Below are 20168 nucleotides of genomic sequence, written 5' to 3' on the forward strand. Positions count from 1 at the left end.
AAAAGTTAGCAATTGCAAGTTTTAAACAAATTATTTCTTAGTTCTCAGGAAAAAAGAATTGAGCCACTTGGGGAATACTTTCAACGAAAACTCTCTCACTGAGAACGGTGATCTCCTCAAGGCAGAACAATGAGGACTGAGGTAACCATTCTAGCAAAATGCCTTGGTCTTGTCATGCCATCTTTAGAGAATTCCCTTTTCCCATAAAATTTACATCTGAACAAACAAAAGATAAAAAAAAGGAACATGGGTTACACAAATATGAAACTAATAAAAATGAGAGAAGCCCATTTATGTAACTCATGTATTCAGAGAGTTTAATAATACAGTAAACTATTGAGAAAACGTTTACAAATGTACATATAAAATAGCTTATATTGATTTATAAAGGCTTAGTCGGCTTTTAGTCATGATTCTTTTACTAATGTTGAAATTTTAAAAAGTAAATGATGGATTTGCTTGAACCAACTACACCATGAATAAACTCTAAAATAATAGAAAACTCAAACAAAAAGGTTATAATTTGCACAATTTTCCACACCCCCAGATAATTGCCATACTATATATTAATGTTTCATGAAGAGATTATCTGTACACTTATTTTAACATTAGAATGTCAGATTGACTCAGAACAGTAGAATCAGCACCACAACACTGCCTCTTTGGTAGAAGTATTGCAAAGACCTTAGAAAACTGTCCTTGAACCCTCAGGGCCTTGGTTTTCTCAAATTTAAGGAAGAGTTGGCTGTGACAAGGTGGCTTCTAAGGTAGTTTTCAGATCTAAAATACTGAGTCCATTGATTTCAATGGGATAGCCTATACTTGTGTGGTGAATGCCTCGATTTCTAAGATTATTGTCTGTCATCTGTACATTTCGATACTTCCACATCATAGCGGTATTTGACAAATGTCAAAAAAGCGATGGTCATGACACCACACCAGGAAACATTCAGAAGCAGATGGCAGTGCTGGGCACGTCCAAGGAGGACAGATGGAGCAGGACTTTTACGTTCAGCTTAGAGAGGGTTGAATGACAGACTTTGTTTTTTCTTCTGATTTAAGATGGAATTTGGTGTAAGGACAAGGAGTACTATTTGAACCATGTGAAACAATATACAGAAAGGAAAAAATTGAGTCCCAGCAATACGGCCGACCAACCGAGTAGGAACCACTTTCCCTTAACTAAAATTCAAAATGTTCTGTATAAAATATTATACTGTTGTTTTAGTGGAAATACAAAGATGAGTTAGAAAGACAAGAAAATTCCTAACTGCACAGTGAAAGCCTAGGAACTGGGGCTCTGGTCCTTGGGATATTGACAATCTAGTAGTATCAGTCCAGGAGGAAAAAGGACGGTGTACCTCGGACTTACTTGAGTAGGCATAAAGGACAAAGCCAGGAGCCCAGAAGCACCACCCCTTTCTTAAAGAACATCCCGGGAAGAGTTAGGAATGTTTGTCTGTAGACAAACAAAAAAATCCCCATGATAAATAAAAACATGGAGTGTGGAGTCCGCATTTGTACATCCACATTGCGCACGATTCCCAAGTAGAGAGATCAATGGACTATCTAGTCGGAGACGAATAGAACCTCAGCGGCATTCGGTGAAAGCGAATGGAGAGGCTGTTTCACAACATAGGGCTCACAAGACTTCCACAGGAAACCACCCACCCACCCAACCAACCAACCAGCAAACTACAGAAACAACAGCCGCAACAACAAAACTCCAACTGAAGATGAGCTTACAAGAAAAATTCAAAACTACACGGGGAAGTAAATACAAGGAGGGAAAGTCAGCAGAGACACCGACGACTGCCTCAGTGAAGATCAAAAGGTTAGTGCGAAATGTGTGTACGTCACTGATGCCTGAATCAGGAGAGTGGCAGTGCAAGTGAGTCTGATTTTCTAATTCTTATTTTCCTCTAGTTTGTAAAATATTCACCGGAAACTGGTATTTACTTTATAACAAGAAAATATATTGTGAAGGTTTCTATTTTGCGGCATTCAACATCCTAATTCTTGGGGAAATCTTTCAAAGTTTCTCTCTGCTCAGTGGTGAACAGATGTAAAAATTTCCAGCTGAATTTTGTTTCTGTGAAATGCTGTGTGAAACCTTAATATTTTGGTTTCTACCAACATTTTATTTTTTTCTTGAATGCCCTTCCATTGCTTGTATGTATAAAATCAACATTCTAGAAATGTTTCAGTAATCGCGGAAATAATTATTTTTCCAACTCAGTACAATATCCCAAAGACCTATATTTCTCTTTTCTAAAAACAATAGAAAGGATATATCAGTCTCAATTACATGAAATTTTTATTAGTACATTGTCTTAATCTGATGATTAAAATATATGGCACTTCATTAATATCAGAGCTTTCAGACATAACGTAAGTACATTACGCTAGAAAGCAAAGAGTGTTGAGCTAGAAGAAATCATATCTTTTTCCCTGAATGTCTGTAGAAGTACAAATAACCTTTCTCTTTCTTCAAAAAACTCAGCGCAGAGCCCAGAGGGTGGCACACACTCAGCCCTCCGTGGAAGGAGGGGCCGGGGCTAACAGGGGGCTGCCTTCAAAGGTGGTAGACACCCAGGGGGACCTTCATCACAGGTTTTCAGCGTGGGAAGGTCTTTGAAGATTTTTGGGTTCTCACTTAACAGGTGGTCTCTGTGCCTGCTGCGGTCTCCACGGATCTGAAGGCACGCAGCGCAGCACGACTCCAGCCTGCTCGGTTTTCGGGAGGTAAGGCTACAGGAGCTTCTCCTTTTTGTTTCATGCAATGATTACTTTTCTTATGCGAGGGCTGTGGTTTCTCTTCCCACACTTCCCCGCTCACTACCAAGTGGTGCTCACACTTGTGAGCATGAATCCCTAGCCTTTAATTGTGTTACACTGGAAGGGCCCAAAAGGAAAAGTAGTAAGGAGGAAAGGGCCCACTAGATGGCAGAATTGATCAAGAAGATTGTTTGTTGAGGCCCTGAGTTCAGAGAAGGCAAACTGGCCCGGAAGAAAGTACTCTGAGAGCTGGTGCCCCCACCTTTCCCCGCACTGCTCCGGACCACCCCAGGTGCTGAGCTAATCCTGGACAACCGCTTTCACACCTCACAAGCAAGTGGCACTTTAGGGACTGGCGTGGCAGTGTCTGCAGATCCATGGGGTTAAACACTTTGTGATGCTCCAACACTGGAGGTAAGAGATGCCCTTGAAGGCTTTAATCTGAGAAGGGTGACCTCTGGCCCTAAAGGATAGGGCACTCAAGACACTTGCAAAGATCATTCAGAAAGGATTTTTTTCTGCTGTGTGTAAATTTCATTCGTAGTTGAGTTTGAACACAATAAACCATCACACCTTCACTTAATGGATGCTTATAGGATCACTTTTATATTTTTCCCTTCTTTGTTAAAAAGCAGTCCCTGAACCTTACGCATGTTCTGAATAATGGATAGTATATACAGTGGGGATCGCAATTATTTTCATTAACTGGGATTTAGAATAGAGAGCTTGTATGCTCTATACAAATGTGGGATAATGAGTCAGACTGTGCATGCGCACAGCGTAAGGAGGAAAAGGGCACTGGCATGAATAGTTACATGAATCCAGTTTAATAATAGTTGTCCTTTGGCCAGTTATGGAAATGGTTGCAGTTGTAATTTCTGTATGTGTTGATGGGATGTTATTGGTGACTTTGTTTTCCATCTTCTGTGTCTCCTATAACAGCAACCCGAAAACTGGAGAGAAATAGAACTACCTTTCTTGTTATCTCTTTTTTATTACCTTTTTTTTTTGGAATCATTTTAGATTTAAAGAAAAGTTTCAAAGACAGTACAAAAGTTCCCATCAACCCTTCATCCAGTTTTCTCTCATGTTAACACGTTACTTAACATAGTACATTTGTCAAAACTAAGACATTAACTTTGGTAAAATATTAGTAACTAAGCTACAAAGCTTTTCAGATTGCACTGGCTTTTCCAATAATATCCTTTGTTCCAGGATCCAGTCTGAACACCGTGATTCATTTGTGTCCTCTTTTAACCTAATTAGCGCTAAAATGTGAGGTAGCAACATCCTTCCCATCTTCTGCTGCCTCTTTGCTTTGATGCGAAGCACTTTAAAGCCCAGGTATTTAGTTCAAATCTCATGAGTGTTGGCTCACCTGGGAACCCAGCGTGAGGGAACCGAGGCCTGGGACACTTCAAATTGTACGAGTGCCGTCAGATCCTTCCAACTTCTCTGCTCCCCTGCCTCACTGAGCTACTTAAAAGGAGACCTTTTCATTCCATCTGTTAAAAAAAAAAGAAATCTCTATGCAATACTTCACCATTGAGGAGTTACAAATGGATTTTTAAAGCATCCTTTGACACTGTTCCTTTTCATTGTTGCCTGGTTTAGCCAATGAGTGGATAACTGCTTCTTTGGGAAGAATACTGAAGAAGTTTTCTCTAGCAAGAGTTTTTGGTACATACAGTCCAGGCATCCCTGCCGTGGTCATCTGACTTTGTTCTCTCACTAGTTTTGCAGGATCATGAGTCATTCAGTGTCAACACAACAAAAGGTGTTGCAATGCTCTGTCGGTCATACAAAATAATTGTTAGCTGGGAAAAGGATAGATAACACAGAACAGAAGAAGAAGAATACAGAGTTAATATAAATTTCTAAAAGGGATCTCAGGACAAAATCACTTTTGATCCCATATGCAACAGGAGAGATTTTTACACGTTGCCAACCTCTTATGAACACTCTACTGAAGACAGTCACTTGGGTGATATGAAAAGGTTCCATTTATTATCATCTTTTTGGCATAACTAATGAAGCTGCCTATATGTGGCTGAAAATACCTTTCTTGGTTCTCAGCTGTTGTCTCTGTGCTTGGGCTATGCCCGTGACAGTCACACTGATAGGGAGCTGATGTTAAAACCAGAATCAAAGGCAGCAGGAGTGGGAATCAGCCTCCTTTAACGAACCACGGGAGTGGCACGAGTGAGCACTAAATCACCGGTTAGATCTCTGTTGGTTTCCCAGTCGAGAGATGTGAGGAAGTTGGCGCATTCACACTAACAGCAAAGGCTTAGCGACTTGTCAAAATACTTTCTAACCCACAGGCTTAAAATTACTGTAAGAATTATCCTGATAAAAATTGGAAATATTTCCATCAAGTGTTTGATTTGGCAGTGACCCTCGAAGGAGCAAGTCACTGACTGAGGAAGCACTGGATTTCATCTGAGAGGTCTTCTCTGACTTCATCAACGCTTTGGCCACAGTTAACAAGGGTTCTTGTTAATGGCTTATGACAGAGATGAGAGCTAAGTGACCTGAAATTGTGGGGGTTTTGTCCTCAAATTGATTAATAATTATGTTTGCTATTCTCTTTTGCTTGCGAATGAATGCCTTCACTTCCATTTAAACCATCTATTATATCATTTAAAAATAGAGCATAGTGTTGGGACTAATTTCTCATGCAAATTAAGAGACTGAGAACAGATCATAATGCTGACTACTTTCTCTTATCATTGTAATTTACATGACAGAAATAAAATTTGCTTTTTTGTCCTTTGTAAAGAAGTTGAGTGAATATACCCCAAGACTCCCAAACCAGCAATTCAAAAGAACTCATGCACCCCTATGTTCATTGCTACACTGTTTACAATAGTCAAGCGTTGGAAACAACCTAAACGACCATCAGCAAATGAGTGGATCAAAAAAAAAACAAAAACACTGGTACATTCACACAATGAAATTCTACGCAGTCGGAAGAAAGAAGGAGCTCCTTTCGCAACAGCAAGGATGGAACTGGAGAACATTATGCTGAGTGAAATAAGCCAATTAGCGTAAGACAAATGCCATATGATCTCACCCATAAGAGGAATGTAATGAACAAAATAAACCAGCAAGCACAATAGAACCAGAGACATGGAAATAAGGAACAGACTGACAATGACCAGAGCAGAGTGGGGAGGAGGACAAGGGTGGAGAGAAGGGGAAGGGACTAGTCCAGGAACATGTTTAAGTGACCCACGGACATGGACAACAGGATGGGGATTGACGGTGGAAGTGGGGGTGAGGGTTGGGCTGGGCAGAGGAGGGCAAAGGGGGAAACTTGGGACAACTGGAACAGAATAATGATTAAATATTTAATAAAAATTCTGTCAAGACAAAAGTTGAGTGTTATTTGAAATTAAGTCAGAAACATATTTGAGCATCCATTCTGTCTTAGTTTAGTTATATGCATTGCTGTTGGCCATTTAATTAGCAGGCATTTCTTGGATACATTCTCTGTGTCCTGCACTAAGGGTGTTTGAGATTAGTGAAACTCAGAGTCCTTACATTTCTTAGCATATAGTTGTGGAGAGGAGGATGTCAAAGGAAGTGAGGAAAAATACTAAAATAGGGCAAGATAAAAAATACTATATAAGATCAGTTATTATTTTGCTAATCTACCTTACATAGTTTGCATTTCCATATTCAATAGCTGTGTGTCTGGGATCAGAAAGGCTCGTGTTTCAAAGAGTAACATATTTTATTAAGGCTTGGATTAGAGTCTAACTTTCCTAACTTTCCTAGCTGTATAATTACAGTGTAGGGTCCTAATAAATTCTCAGTATTTTTCTCCCTTTGCATCTTACAATTAATTATACAATAAATGAAACAGAAACTTTACCAGATATATTCAAAGGCAGAAGGGTTTTGTGAGCTTAAGTGGTTTATGTACTCAACAAAGAAAGATTTTTAATGAGAAAATAATCAGTGGGTCCAGTATGCTAGTTTAGGTTTTGTTCTAATTAATTTTGGTTGATAATCTGAAAAAGCTAAAAATATTTAATGGACCTTTTCCCTCCCAAGAACAGGGCTTATGGGATAAGGATGGCTGAGTGAGAATACACAGCAGCCAGTTATAATACAAAGAGCTGAAGACAGAATTTTAGAAAGTCTGGTTTAAGACTCCAGATAGAGAATGAAAATGATGCCTCTAGAAATATGCATAGTTGACAGAAAATATTATGGAGGTCAATTTAGTGAGGAAAGTTCTTGAGATTAATTATAAGACTTCATAGAAGGCAAGAAATTTGTACAGGACTTCAAAGAACAGGTTGGTTTTAGAAAGTCTGGAAGTAGAATCAGAGTAATTCCAAGGGGACAATATGGTGAGAATAAAGTTCCATAGTCACACGACTGCCAAACGTTCCTTGGAAATAATCCTGGACCTATTTTATGTGGGCCCGATGGGGAAACAAAATTACAAAAGGGACAGCAGACCTTTAGTGCCAAGCTAAAGGGTTTCTTTAGACTTGGCCTTAAAGGTGTTGAGAAGACACTGGTTTTGAACCCAAGGATGGCATGATGAAAGTCCTATTTTAGAAGGTTAATTTAGAAATAAACACAGTAAGGTTGACACGGAGATTAATGAGAGGCTAGATAACAATCAAAACATTCTAGCTTTGTAGCCAAGGGGCTTGAAGCAGAGTCCGTGGAAATGGAAATGCAAGAGAAGTGAAGGATGTGAGAGACGATCCAAAGCTAAAATTGGAAAGACCACACTTTGCACCTAATTGGATTTGGGGAATGACTAGCGAGGTGAGTTGAAAACAGCATGAAAGCTTCGTGTCTTCAAGACCGAGACCATGGTGTTAAAATGAATTCAAACTGAGAACATGAATATCTGCATTGCAGGGCTGTCATGAGAAGAGAAAGTCTAGATAATAACCAACATAGTGAAGAGCTGATGAATTCAGCATGAGGAATCTTAAGTGTATGAATGCCTAATTGGAGATGGCCCAAGTACCATTCTCCATTGCCTCCATTGGCAAAACCACAAAATCCATTATTGGTAAAAAAGGGAACAGAGACCAGCATGCAACCAGCTGGGAGAGTTACCAGAAATGTGGCCCACATGCCCGGCTCCGTTTGGTAGTGGGTTAGGTAAATAAAGAAGGGGGCAAGGCATCACACAAAGAGAAAATTTTTAAAAAGGCTATTTATTACATGTTCGCACAACACACCAAGTGCTTTCCTCTCTGCCTCCTGTTTAACAAAATCACTATGCAAGATGGTAGAACGCTCAGTTTAGAGGTGAGAAAAATGACAATTTTAAATGAATTACCCAATGTTTCTCAATGAATGAGCAGCAAAGTCGGTCTTCTGATTCCCAGGCCAGCATCTTTTAAATACCACTTGTACTTTTGTCTACACATACTCGGGCAACTAACTCGTCCTGGGCAATATAATCCCTCTGTACCCTTGTTCCTACATCTATGAGGTGGGAACATAGTGTTTAACCTGCATGGTTGTTGTAAGGTTAAAATAATGCAAAAGGGTATATAAATTGTTGTGTACTAGAACGTAGCAGTTGTTAGCGGTGCTCAGTGATCAGCAGACTGCTTCGAACACGCAGTTGTACAACTATGGTGGGCAGAAAAGAGCTGTGAACGAATTGAAGTGTGGCTGACAGTCTCTAATCATCTGGCTTAAATTTTTCAAAATTAATTTTTATTGGACAAACACCTCTGAAATATTTCTTCCCCTTATTTATGCAAAATGAAACAACAGACTTGTCTATTCTGGTCAGACAAAAAGTTTTAAAGAATCATTTAAAATGTATTATGAAATTCCTTGATCTCCAGTCTTCAGACTCCTTGCATATATTATGCTAATGTATCTCTTTCATAAAGATCATATTCCCACACTAAACTCATGGCAATGCTTATTTTAAAGCTGTTAGAAAGCTTAAAAACAACCAGACTTTCAAAATTATGGTTACCATTTTGTTCCATAATACTGTGTTTGTCTTCTGTGAAAACCTGCCACATTCAATAGCCATATGTATGTTAATGAAAGAATAATCATGACAACTAATAGAATAAGAGTCCTGTCAGTGTATGACTCAGAGCAAATCAAAACAAAACTGCATAAAGACAGTACGAACCCAGATCTGAAGCTTTGTGGTTCTTAACTAGTTTTATGTTAATGAGACAATTATTAGAACACACAAAACCCTTCCTTTTTAATTTGATAAATTGAGTGGTGACGTGAGTTAATTGAACCATTGGTGTGATAATAAGATGCAATTGGTATGATTTATCAGAGGATGACATGGTTGGAGGCATTGCTTCCACAGAAAATAATGGCTGTTATTACCACTTCCTGAGGTGAGTATGTGAGCCATAAACCTAGGTTATTGCTACACAGGTCATAAAAATGAGGGGTCCATTTTGACTTTCATCTGAGTAAATATTTTACAGCTGTCTCTTTCGAGCCACGCTTGCTAATTTTGCACTTATTTTTCCATTTTTGCTCCTCTTCCCCTCACTCCCCAGTGATTTTCTTCTATTTCTAACTTGTCATACTAGTTAGGTGTGTGATGTTAGGTACATTTCTTACCCTTTCTGAGTTTGTCTGTGCATATGCAAAAGGTAGATGATCACATCTTTGGAGGAAAGAGGTAAGCTTCTATTTTAACACCGGATATAAATAAAGCTTTGTGGCCACCATTTAAAAATTAGGCAGCCAGCACTCCGTAGGCCATTGCTGATGAACCAGATCTTAGCTACTTATTTCCAGCTTAATTCTCCACAATTCCTAAGAATGCTGCTTTTGCGGGCATCTGATAGGACTTGAAAAGTATAGATCTGAGACGTCAGAAGATTTTCTACTCACTTTTAGGGAAGGCACTTTCACCGATTACAGCAATTAGCAGTTGTTTGTCATGTTATCTTTTGCTTGTATCAGGACAAAGGCCACAGAATACATAGGTTGAAATTCCAAATTTTTATACCATATTCAGTTTGAGCCATATTTGCTGTCTTAAGAAGAGAAATTAACTTATAAATAGCTTCTTAATTTGGATTATATATATATAAATATATATTATATATTATATATAAAGCAAATTATCTATAATCTATATATTATATATATAAAACAAATAGTTGTTTATATATAATATATAAATTATATATATATATGTATATATACACACACATATATATATATAAAACAAATAGTTGTTTTTGACCCCATCAGCAGTAAACACTTAAGAAAGGTCCATCTTTGGCACTGTGACAATACATGGTTAACTATATTGTGAGGAAGAGCTATATCCTCATCATGTAGCAGAAGGAGTCAGGAGCAAGAAACACTATAATGAAGACATTAGATTGTAAACTTCTAAAGGGGAATGGGGACTACCTCTCACCCATTTTCTGCCTTCCACAAATATATAAGTCACCATCTTATAAATAGTGCTAAAACATATATAAAGCTTGATGTTTCAAACAAGAAATTTTAGCGGTGGTAGAATTGGTTTTAGCTTCATGGCAAATTATAATACCTTGACATTAGAGCATATACTTATATTGTAAACTCTTCTAAATCTTGAAAGTTATAAGTCAGAAAACTTAAGATACCCAATTATTTAGATTGAAGGTAGTTCAGTAAGCTCTCAGCATAAGAGACTGGAAGGTAATATGTTTAACACAAGGTTGATCCTCTGTGGTCCTTATTGGCAAATCAAAGTTTAACAAACATGCAGAAATATAGACATTCATAGTTTTAAGATTTCCACACAATGCAGAACAAGTTTGTCAGTATTCAGTCAGAATTAATGAGTGAAGGTGGGCCTGACATGTCCTAGGAGATAAATAAGTTTTGACTCCCATTACTATTAGGCATCCTCCTAAATGCCTATTTTTAGAAAGCAACCATGATGGCCATTAATTGTTGAGACACCTGGGTACTTCTCTACTGCCTTAAAACAATACCTGCAATTTATTGTATCAAATACTTTCTTCCAAAATAAAACTAACCAAGTGATACCAGGTATTAGTGTGGTAGCACTGCTGTGATTTGAACGATGTTTCAGACAAATGAACAACCGCCAGGAACAACCTTGGAGCATCTACATCGTCATTAAAATGACTAATGCATTTTTCTTCTATCACCATGAGGCAACGTTCAGATACTTGGTAAGCTTACCTCTACCTACAGCTTGATATTCATCAACCATGCTGAGCTGCCTGGGAATGTGAGAGGTATAGCTTGTTGTGTTATCTTGTGTTGATAGTATTTTGTGTGATTGTTCCGTATCTCCAGTGGTCTGAGGAGATATTATGTTTCCAGCCTTCTTGTACACATGAGATGACATGAAATACATCGTTGACTCTACCGCTCTGTCAGCACTGGCTACAGAGCCACAGTCTGACTTCTGAAGGCTGAGGTTATGCATCCGCTGGCTCTAGAGAAACCCTATATGGGCCTGAAGATCTCTAATGGTGATATAGAGCTTAAAGCTCCAAAAGAATGTTTCTGTATTGCAATGTGATCTATTACGACATATTTGCCAGACTCCAACGTAGAAAGTGAGATCTGAGTGGTAATCTAAACTTTAGGAAGAGCTGGAGACACAGTGACAAATAATTGTCATACTTGTTCATTTGAAATGCAAGCCATAGTCCCTTCATCAATGGACATTTCTGCTTTTAATTAAGGGATGCATGATATAAAAATGTAATTAGAGTACATAATAGACAAATAGACCAAACGAAGAGACAGCATAGAAAGCATACACATGGGCATGACTATACATGGATATGTAGTTTGTTAGAAAGGCAACAACTCAGGTCAACTATTTTAATAGATGCCGTTGCAGCAAAGGGATAACTACTCGGGAAAAAGACAAAGCTGGATTCCTTGTATTATACTTCAAGATAAGCAAATATGAGATTTGAATGTAAAAAGGAAAACCATTAAAAGAAAGCATGAGTTCATTATTTTATAACTTTGGTCTGGAAAGAAAAAGCTTTTCAACTATGATCCAGAATCCAGAAGCCATAAAAGAAAACATTGACAAGTTTTTCTACATAAAAATAAAAACTATATCATCAAGATAAAAATTCACTATAAGCAAAGTCAAAGAAGAAATGTCAAATTATTTGTTTGCAAATAAGCGAAATCAAAAAAACAAATGTCAAATAAAAATATCTACAAATTATATCATAAATGGGGTTAATCTTTATAATATATAAATAACCACCAGAAATTAAGTTAAAATTGATCAATAACTCCCTATAAAAATAACCAAGAGACCTATAGACAGTTCATAGAAAAATAAATATGACTAGCATTAAAAATATGAAAAAAGAGCATTATCACTTATAATAGGTAATTTGTGAAATGAAACTAGATATTTTTTTCACCTATCTGTCAAAAAATTAGAAAGCTGTTAACATACTCTGATCACAAGGCGGGGGGGCGGGAGGGAGAGACCCCTCTACAGTTTTGGAAAGAGTGTGGAATGATGCAACCTTTGTGGTGGTAAATTCATAATGCAATGTCTTCTGAATGTACAATAACACCCAGAAAACACATTAAAGAAATCATATTAAAATTAAAGAATTAAAACATGTCTAGTTTTGTCCACTGCGGGCCCCAGAAATCTTGATGCTAAGAGTGAAGTAGAGGACCTCGACCTAGATGCCAGTCTCAGGAGGCCATGTGTACAGTCATTACTAATGGCTGCTGGCCACGTGGGTTTATAGGACTGCCCCACTCAGGGTGTGGGTGAAGTTGGCCATCGCATTTTAACGCATAGAATGATCCAGAACAGGCAACAGTTATCAATTAATGAAAAGTTGTTTTCCTGGAATGAAGAAGAAAATGGGCTTCATTCTGACAGCAAAAGAGAAACAGAGGAAAGAAATGACACTTTCCCCACAACAGTGGGTGACAGAAGGTAGGTGACACAGGAAAGTAACACTAGATGAATTCACCACACACGCAGATTTGTGCATGGGGAATCAACCTTGTTGGCCCAGACATATCTGGTTGAAAAAGGTAAGCCCCACTGGGAAAGTGGGAAAGAGGCCGATCCGCCCACGTTCTAAAAGTATCGACTCTTTTCTTCTTTGCCTCCTAGTGAAACGTAGCTTCCGTCTGCCCTGTGCCTCCGTATGAACTTAAAAATGTGGAGAGATTTAAGGACAGATTAGAATAAACATAAAGATGATTAGAAAAGAGTAAAGGGACTAGGTGAGTTTTGTCAAAGGATTTTAAAAACAAGCACTGAATTCCATGTATTTGACTTCTATGCTATTGAGAATGTGAAAATGGGTATATAGCCGGTGATGAAGGCAATATAAAATAGTATGAGTTTCCCCACAAACCCTGAAATTTATTTATAAAAAATTGTGTATTTATTCTGCCATGTTTAAACTTCAGTCACCTTCAAAGCACTCTCCATTTGATGCAATACAGCTATGGAGACATTTTCTCCCACTGTTCGAAACAGTTTTTGAACTCATTTTGATGCCCTTTAGTGCTTCTGTCATGTTTTGTTTCACCTCTTCCACAGGGACAAAACCTTTCCCTTTGAGGACTCTTTTCATCTGGGAAAACAAACAAAAAAAAGTCGATTGGGGCAAGATTAGGTGAATAGGGATGGTGAGTTACAGTGGGGGGTGGGTGTCGTGTTGTTTTTGGTAAAAAAACTGCTGAACACTCAGCGTGGTGTGGGCAGGTGTGCTCATAAATCACCCATCACGAAATGGGCAAACACATTGAAAGAGTCTTCAAAAGAATTCACTGCAGCCAAACACAGCCTCTTACAACAGCTCCAGCTGGTACACTGAGACAGGTGGGTTCCTAGAACCCTCACCCAGCAGGGGAAGCCTGCGCTATAAGGGGCCCACCCTCCAAAGATAATTCTTGTTTTTTGGGGGGTCTCTCTTGAATAGTTAATGAATTTTGAGTTTGTCATCACTATTAATGAGAATTAACAAACACACTCTGACTGTGGCTCAGTGGACTGAGTGCCAGCCTGCAAAACGAGGGGTTGCAGGTTGGATTCCCAATCAGGGCACATGCCCGGGTTGCTTGCCAGGTCCTCAGTAGGGGGTACATGAGAGGCGACCAATACATTGATGTTTCTCTTCCTCTCTTTCTTCTTCCCTTCCCCTTTCTCTAGAAATAAATAAATAAAACCTCTAAAAGTAGATTACTGTAAATAAGAATTTACAAAAATGAAATTTAATTAAATTTGAGTCAAGGAGTACTTATCAATTACCTATTGCATGGAATGTATACACTTAGGTACAATGAAGGCAGGTCACAGAATGATGTGTTTCCTCTTGTCAGGATGCAGTAATGAAGATAGGCAAACATTGGAAAATTAATAAGGCATCATATCATTAGTGTTAGATTTACAGGTATAAACTCAGGAAAAAGCAGTTATACAAGATATGTAAAAAAAAAACTTGACAGAGAAAACTCAGATCCAAAAACCTTGAATTAAGCTAAATTCATTTGGCAAATGAATTTAGCTTAATCTTGATGTGTAATTGGAATCTGAGAGGCAGCAAAGATAGAAAAGGACCTTGTAGGGTAAAGAGGAAAATGTGTAAATGGAGAGAAATATTGCATGTTTGAGGGCTGGAATAGTCTGGAGTGGCAGAAATATAAGATAAAAAAGGAAGAATAGTAAATCAATGTGGACATAAATTGGTGGACACAAATTATGAAGGTCGATGCATGCTAACCTGGAGTTTGGACATAACTCTAAGAACAATACAAAGCTGTTAAACTTTATTGAAAAGAGGTGTGGTGAGCATTAGATTTTGGCATTAGTACAAAGGTGGACAGGTTGCTCAGCATGGAGGCCAAGTCAGGAGTCCATTAATGACCCAAAGTCTAAATAGGTATAGTGGAAATGCAGTGGAAGAATAAAGTGTTTAATAAATAACTCTTCCTTGAAATTTAATAACTGTATAAAATTTTTTCACTTTTTAAGAAAAATTCTAATTTTGTATTTGAATTTTAAGTTCTGTAATGGTGAAAGTGGTTATTTCACATTTACATGGTTGGCACATCAAAACCTTTAATACATGTTTATTATAAAGCTTTATTAATTTTATTAATGATGGCATCTCCTTTATTTGCATTTGTTTAAGTGTGGGTATCTTTAAGAAAACACTAAATTTTATAAGACAATCAAGGGTTTTAATGAGTATAGTATTTAGCCCTAGACCAGGGGTCAACAACCTTCTCCTTCAAGGTGCCAGATTATAAATATTTGAGTTTTTGTGGGGCATATGATATCAACCACAAACATTCAGCTTTTACATTGTAGTGGGAAAGTATGCATAAACAAGGTTTGCCTGTGTTTCAATAAAACTTTATTTACAAAAATGAGTGGTGGGCCAGATTTGGTCAGTGGGCTGCAGTTTGCCAGTCTCTGCCTTAAACCAATTTAGGTTAACTATCTCATCTACAGTTAAAGTATTTAACAATTCATACATTTTGTTGTTGAAAGATCATAAAACTTGGTTAAGTATTAGTGTTAATTCTGTATTATTGAAATTTCAAGTTTTTTAAAGTATAATTTACATTTTATAAAATTTATTGTTTTTAGTATAAAATATCATGAGTTTTGACAAATGCATACAGCTGTATAAACATTACTAAAATTTGCCTGGCTGGTGTAGCTCAGTGGATTGAGTGGGGGCCTGTGAACCAGAAGGTCACTGGTTAGATTCCCAGTGAGGGCACATGCCTGGGTTGCAGGCCAGGTCCCCAGTAGGGAGTGCATGAGAGGCAACCACACATTGATGTTTCTCTTCCTTTCTTTCTCCCTCCTTTTCCTCTGTCTAAAAATAAATAAATACAATCTTTTAAAAAATAAACATTGCAAAAATTTACATCTAGAAAAGTTCTATCTTTCTTAAACTTCCCTCCTGCTTGTTAGTTGTTAACCTCTTCCCCAAGTCCTAGCTCCTACAAATCACTGATCTATTTTCTGTCCCCTTCGTTTTACCTTTTCAAGTATCTTATATAAATGAAATCATACACTATGTGGCCTTTGAGACTGGCTTCTTTGATTTACCATATTGTATTTAAGATTTATACAAAATATTGTTTCTATCAGTTTATGCTTCTTTCTTACTTTCTTACATTGCATGGACTTTTTCAAGTTTTTTCATTCACCATTTAAAGGCTATTTGGATTTTCTCCATTGGGGAGGCAATGATGAATAAAGCCATTAGAAACACCTGTTTACAGGATCTTGTTTCAATATAAAATTGCATGTCTCTTGGGTGAATACCTAGGGGTAGTATCACTGGGTTGTATGGTGTTTGTCTAATGTTATAAGAAACTGCCAAACTGTTTAGCAAAGAGCTGTACCACCAAATCCCTACTAGCAATGTGTGTGCACTAGTTGCTTCAAATTTTGTCAGCACTTGGTATTGTTTGTTCCTTTTATTTTAACCTTGTCAATAGGTTGATAGTTGTATATCATTGAGATTTTAATTTCCTTAATGAATAATACTGTTAAATGTATTTTCATGTACTTATTTGCTATTTAGGTATCCTTTTGGTAAAAGATCCATTAAGATCTTTTGCTCATTTTTTTGTTTTAAAATTAGTTGATTTTTTTTTTAGTTTTCAGAATTTTTTGTATATTTTTGTATGAAATGACATTATCACAAATACATTTTGCAAATATTTCTTCTCAGTCTGTGGTTCATGTTTATATTTGTTTACCTATTTCTCAAGTTATTATACTTTGAAATGCTGTCAGCACTATATATTTTTCTAAAAGAAAATGGGAATAATAGAACCTTTTTTGATGGACAATTTTAAAATGACATCCATGAATATTATAAAACCATATAGCAAATTTTTATCATGCCACGGCTTTATCTTCAATCTGAACCTTAATCATGACAATAAAGTTTAGACTCACAGATATTCTCCATCATATATTTAATTTTGAAGAACTTTAAATCTTCAAGAAATGACAAAGGAAACTGACACATCTATGAAATAGGGTATCAATCTGCCTGCCTCAGCTTTTGAAGCACACAGTAAAAGGGAACATTTTCAAATAGTGAGCTGTCTCTTTTATTTATTGATGTTCAGCTAGAAATAAGGCTATAGTAAAATGCTCCCTCCATATCTTCCTTGCTGTATGAAAACAGGGTTACAGATCAATTGATTTACCATCACAATTGATTAGGTACTTTTCCTACTATCTCTATTGTGACACAGACATGCAGTCATATAGATCTTTCATTAGGAAAGCCATTGAAAAGCTAAGGTTCATTGCATGCTTAAATGGTTTGTATCCCACTCATTAAGCCATTAACCAACCATTAATATTGCTTAACCTGAAACCTTACAGATAAAATAAGTTATTGCCATTTTATCTTCCCGGTGCACCTTTGCAAAGTGAACAAGTACATGATTTTGTTACAATCTGACTTAAATATTTGAAAACATGCCAAAGAATTCAGATACAAAGACTATTAACACTAAAAGACTTATGTGTGTATTCCTTTAGCTGCACACGCTAAAGTGTAAAGGAGATCAACACAGAAGTACTACTTAAAATTGCTCTTCTCCCACCAGTTTAATATTTTTTATGTTTTCTGCATGTTATCAACATTATCAATACCATTCATTTTAACAAGAAGTTTTCTTCATGACATTCTTAACCTTAGTAGTAAAAATAGGGAAATAATAGCTTTGTAAGGAGAAGTTAACCATTTGACTTTTTAACATCTTTGTACTTCAGCTTTAAATTCAAATAGTAAATGACCATAGACAACATAAACATGTAGTATGTTTCTCTTGACCAGAGAAATCTAAATGAGCTTGAGATTTTATCTATTAATAGTACAGACAAACTATTTGGTATGCCTTGTGCTGAGTAAAACATAATTGAGGATATCCACTGCAATCTTTGCCTCAGGTACCATCAGGTCAACTATAATGAACATACAAATCTTTGCACATACGTTTAAAAATTTCTTTAGGCATATCGTCCACAGTAAAACCAGCCACAATGCAAAATCAGCCATTTCTTTTAAGTCTAGGAGAAAAAATGTGAACACTTGAAGAAGAACCTCATAAATTTAATGGTATATATGCAGGAAGAAATGTGAACAAAGTCAAATGTACAGATTAGGGAAGGCTATGAGTTTGCGTCAAAGAGCCTCACAAAGCCATGGGATGCTGTACAGGAGTTAAGAGCCATATTTTGTCATTTCCCATTTCCATGCTGTACAGGAGTTAAGAGCCATATTTTGTCATTGTGTACAATGTACAATTTTTGCCCAAATATTTGAGGGAAATATAATGTGCTCTTGTGTGTAATGCACACCCACATTTTATACCATCCATGTATAATGCACATCCTTATGTTTCCCTAAAAATTTGGGCAAAAAAGTGCACATTATACATTGTAAAATATGGTAAATGGGAGTGACCTTTACCGATCTACCTACACAGAGGAAGAAACTGATATATATGCAGCAACTACTCTGAAGCGATGCCACTCAGTGTCTATGTGGACAAATCAGGGCTGAATTTCCTTTCATTCTTCAGTTTCCAACTAGTTAAAGCCTTTGGTATTTCTTGGATCATAAAAATTAAGTACTGGGTCACGTGCCATCTCACTGATGAATGAGAGTTGGGTACATATAATATCATTACTTATGTAAAATTCATGTATGCAGTTTACAAAATAACTTATAAACTGATAATCAACTTAAAGGGCCACTCTAGAAGGCCTAAGATGCTTGGATGTAGTTTGCATTTATTAAAATCATTTATAACAGCTCAGCCTTCCTCCTTGGCCAGTCAGGGGGGCCGGAACTGGTCTCTCAAAGGCAGGTGAATGTGATCAGCAGGGAGTTAGTGCCTTGGGCCATACCTTTCTGAGGCATTTTAATTATTTTCAATACGCAGTGAGGGAAATGACACATGTCTAAAGAATCATGCAAATATTCCTTTGCTGAAAATATGTCCTAAACCCCGAGGCACTGGAGAGGGTGGAAATGAACTTGGAGTCAGTGCACTACAGCACGGAAAGGAAAGGGAAGCAGGACACAGGGCTTTTGTAAGGGTGGCTGGCCTGTCTCGACTCTCTCCACATGCCTTTCGAAATATCCTTTTCTTTATCTAGAAGTGTGGGTGCATGGGATACGGGCTTTTGGAGAAGAGGCATGATCAGAAAAAGAAAGATGATCATCTGATTTCTTGGTTAAATGAAGCTGACCTATAGGACTAGGTTCCCTAGAAGACAAGGAAATGCTTATCTGCAGGCAAACCCACCTTTTCTGTGTTTCTCACGATTAATCTAAGAGTCACAGTACATACGATGATTTCTTTTCTGGACCAACGTGAGGGCTTCAGTCACAGTGTTGGCTCCTGAATATCTTCAGAGGATTTACATTGCCCAGAAAATATCCTAAGTTAAACTCTCTAGAGTCCTCCCTGCCTAGGAACAGAGCCTCCATAACATTTCTTGAGAAAAAGGTAGGGACCCTCAGAGGTTGGACAGAGAGAGGTGCTTGGGACATGGTGTGCATCCCGTGGAGGAAATTGCAGAGCCTGGCACACTCTCTTCACAGAAGCTTTCCCACGACTTGGGTCAAACTTGGGCTCAAGGACAGTGTTCCACCAAGGGGTCCCAGGCAATGAGGTACCAGCGCTGACTTCGCCCACCTTGACATCAATCTGGTTATGTTCTATAGCCAGTTGAAGCACTCTGGGCTGCCTGGGTTGTAGAGGTGAACCTTGGTCGTCTGGCAGTCCTGGGGTATTTGTAGTTAAGGAGCGCTCTTGGAAAACTGATTTGGTTTTGCAGTTAAGAGACAGGAATAGATATGTTCAGGATTAGTCTGGCCTGGCCTTCCAGGGGATGCTTGATCAAAGCAACTTTATTGTTCCCCCAAAGCTGCCTCAGGATGTTAATGGGGTATTGACACGGAGCTCACTGGGTCTCTTTTGTTGCTTGACCTTAGAATGCCTCTTTCATCATCCTGTCGTCCAATGCATCAGTCCCAGCAGTTGGGAGTGAGAAATTGGCACGTGGACTTGATTATGGAACTTCTTGCAACCAGTAAGTACTCTGGTCAGTGGATTCCTTCACATACTGGCAGTACCCTAAAATCAAAGTTTTAAAAAGTGAAAAAAAATTAATATCTATTTATCTGTCTATCTAATCTATCTATATTCTTTCTCACATCTCTCCCTCTCATGCCCCGCCGCCTACCCCAGTATATAACATAATGTCTTCTTAGGGAAATCTTGGGGTAGCAGTTTAATTTAAAGAGTTCTCATAGATACAACTAAACCAGAAAATACTATCTGAACCCTCTCTCTTAAGTAGAAAAATT

This window comes from Sturnira hondurensis, unplaced genomic scaffold, assembly GCF_014824575.4.
Source record: "Sturnira hondurensis isolate 20B ecotype Veracruz unplaced genomic scaffold, ASM1482457v3 Scaffold0010812, whole genome shotgun sequence".
Lineage (NCBI taxonomy): Eukaryota > Metazoa > Chordata > Mammalia > Chiroptera > Phyllostomidae > Sturnira > Sturnira hondurensis.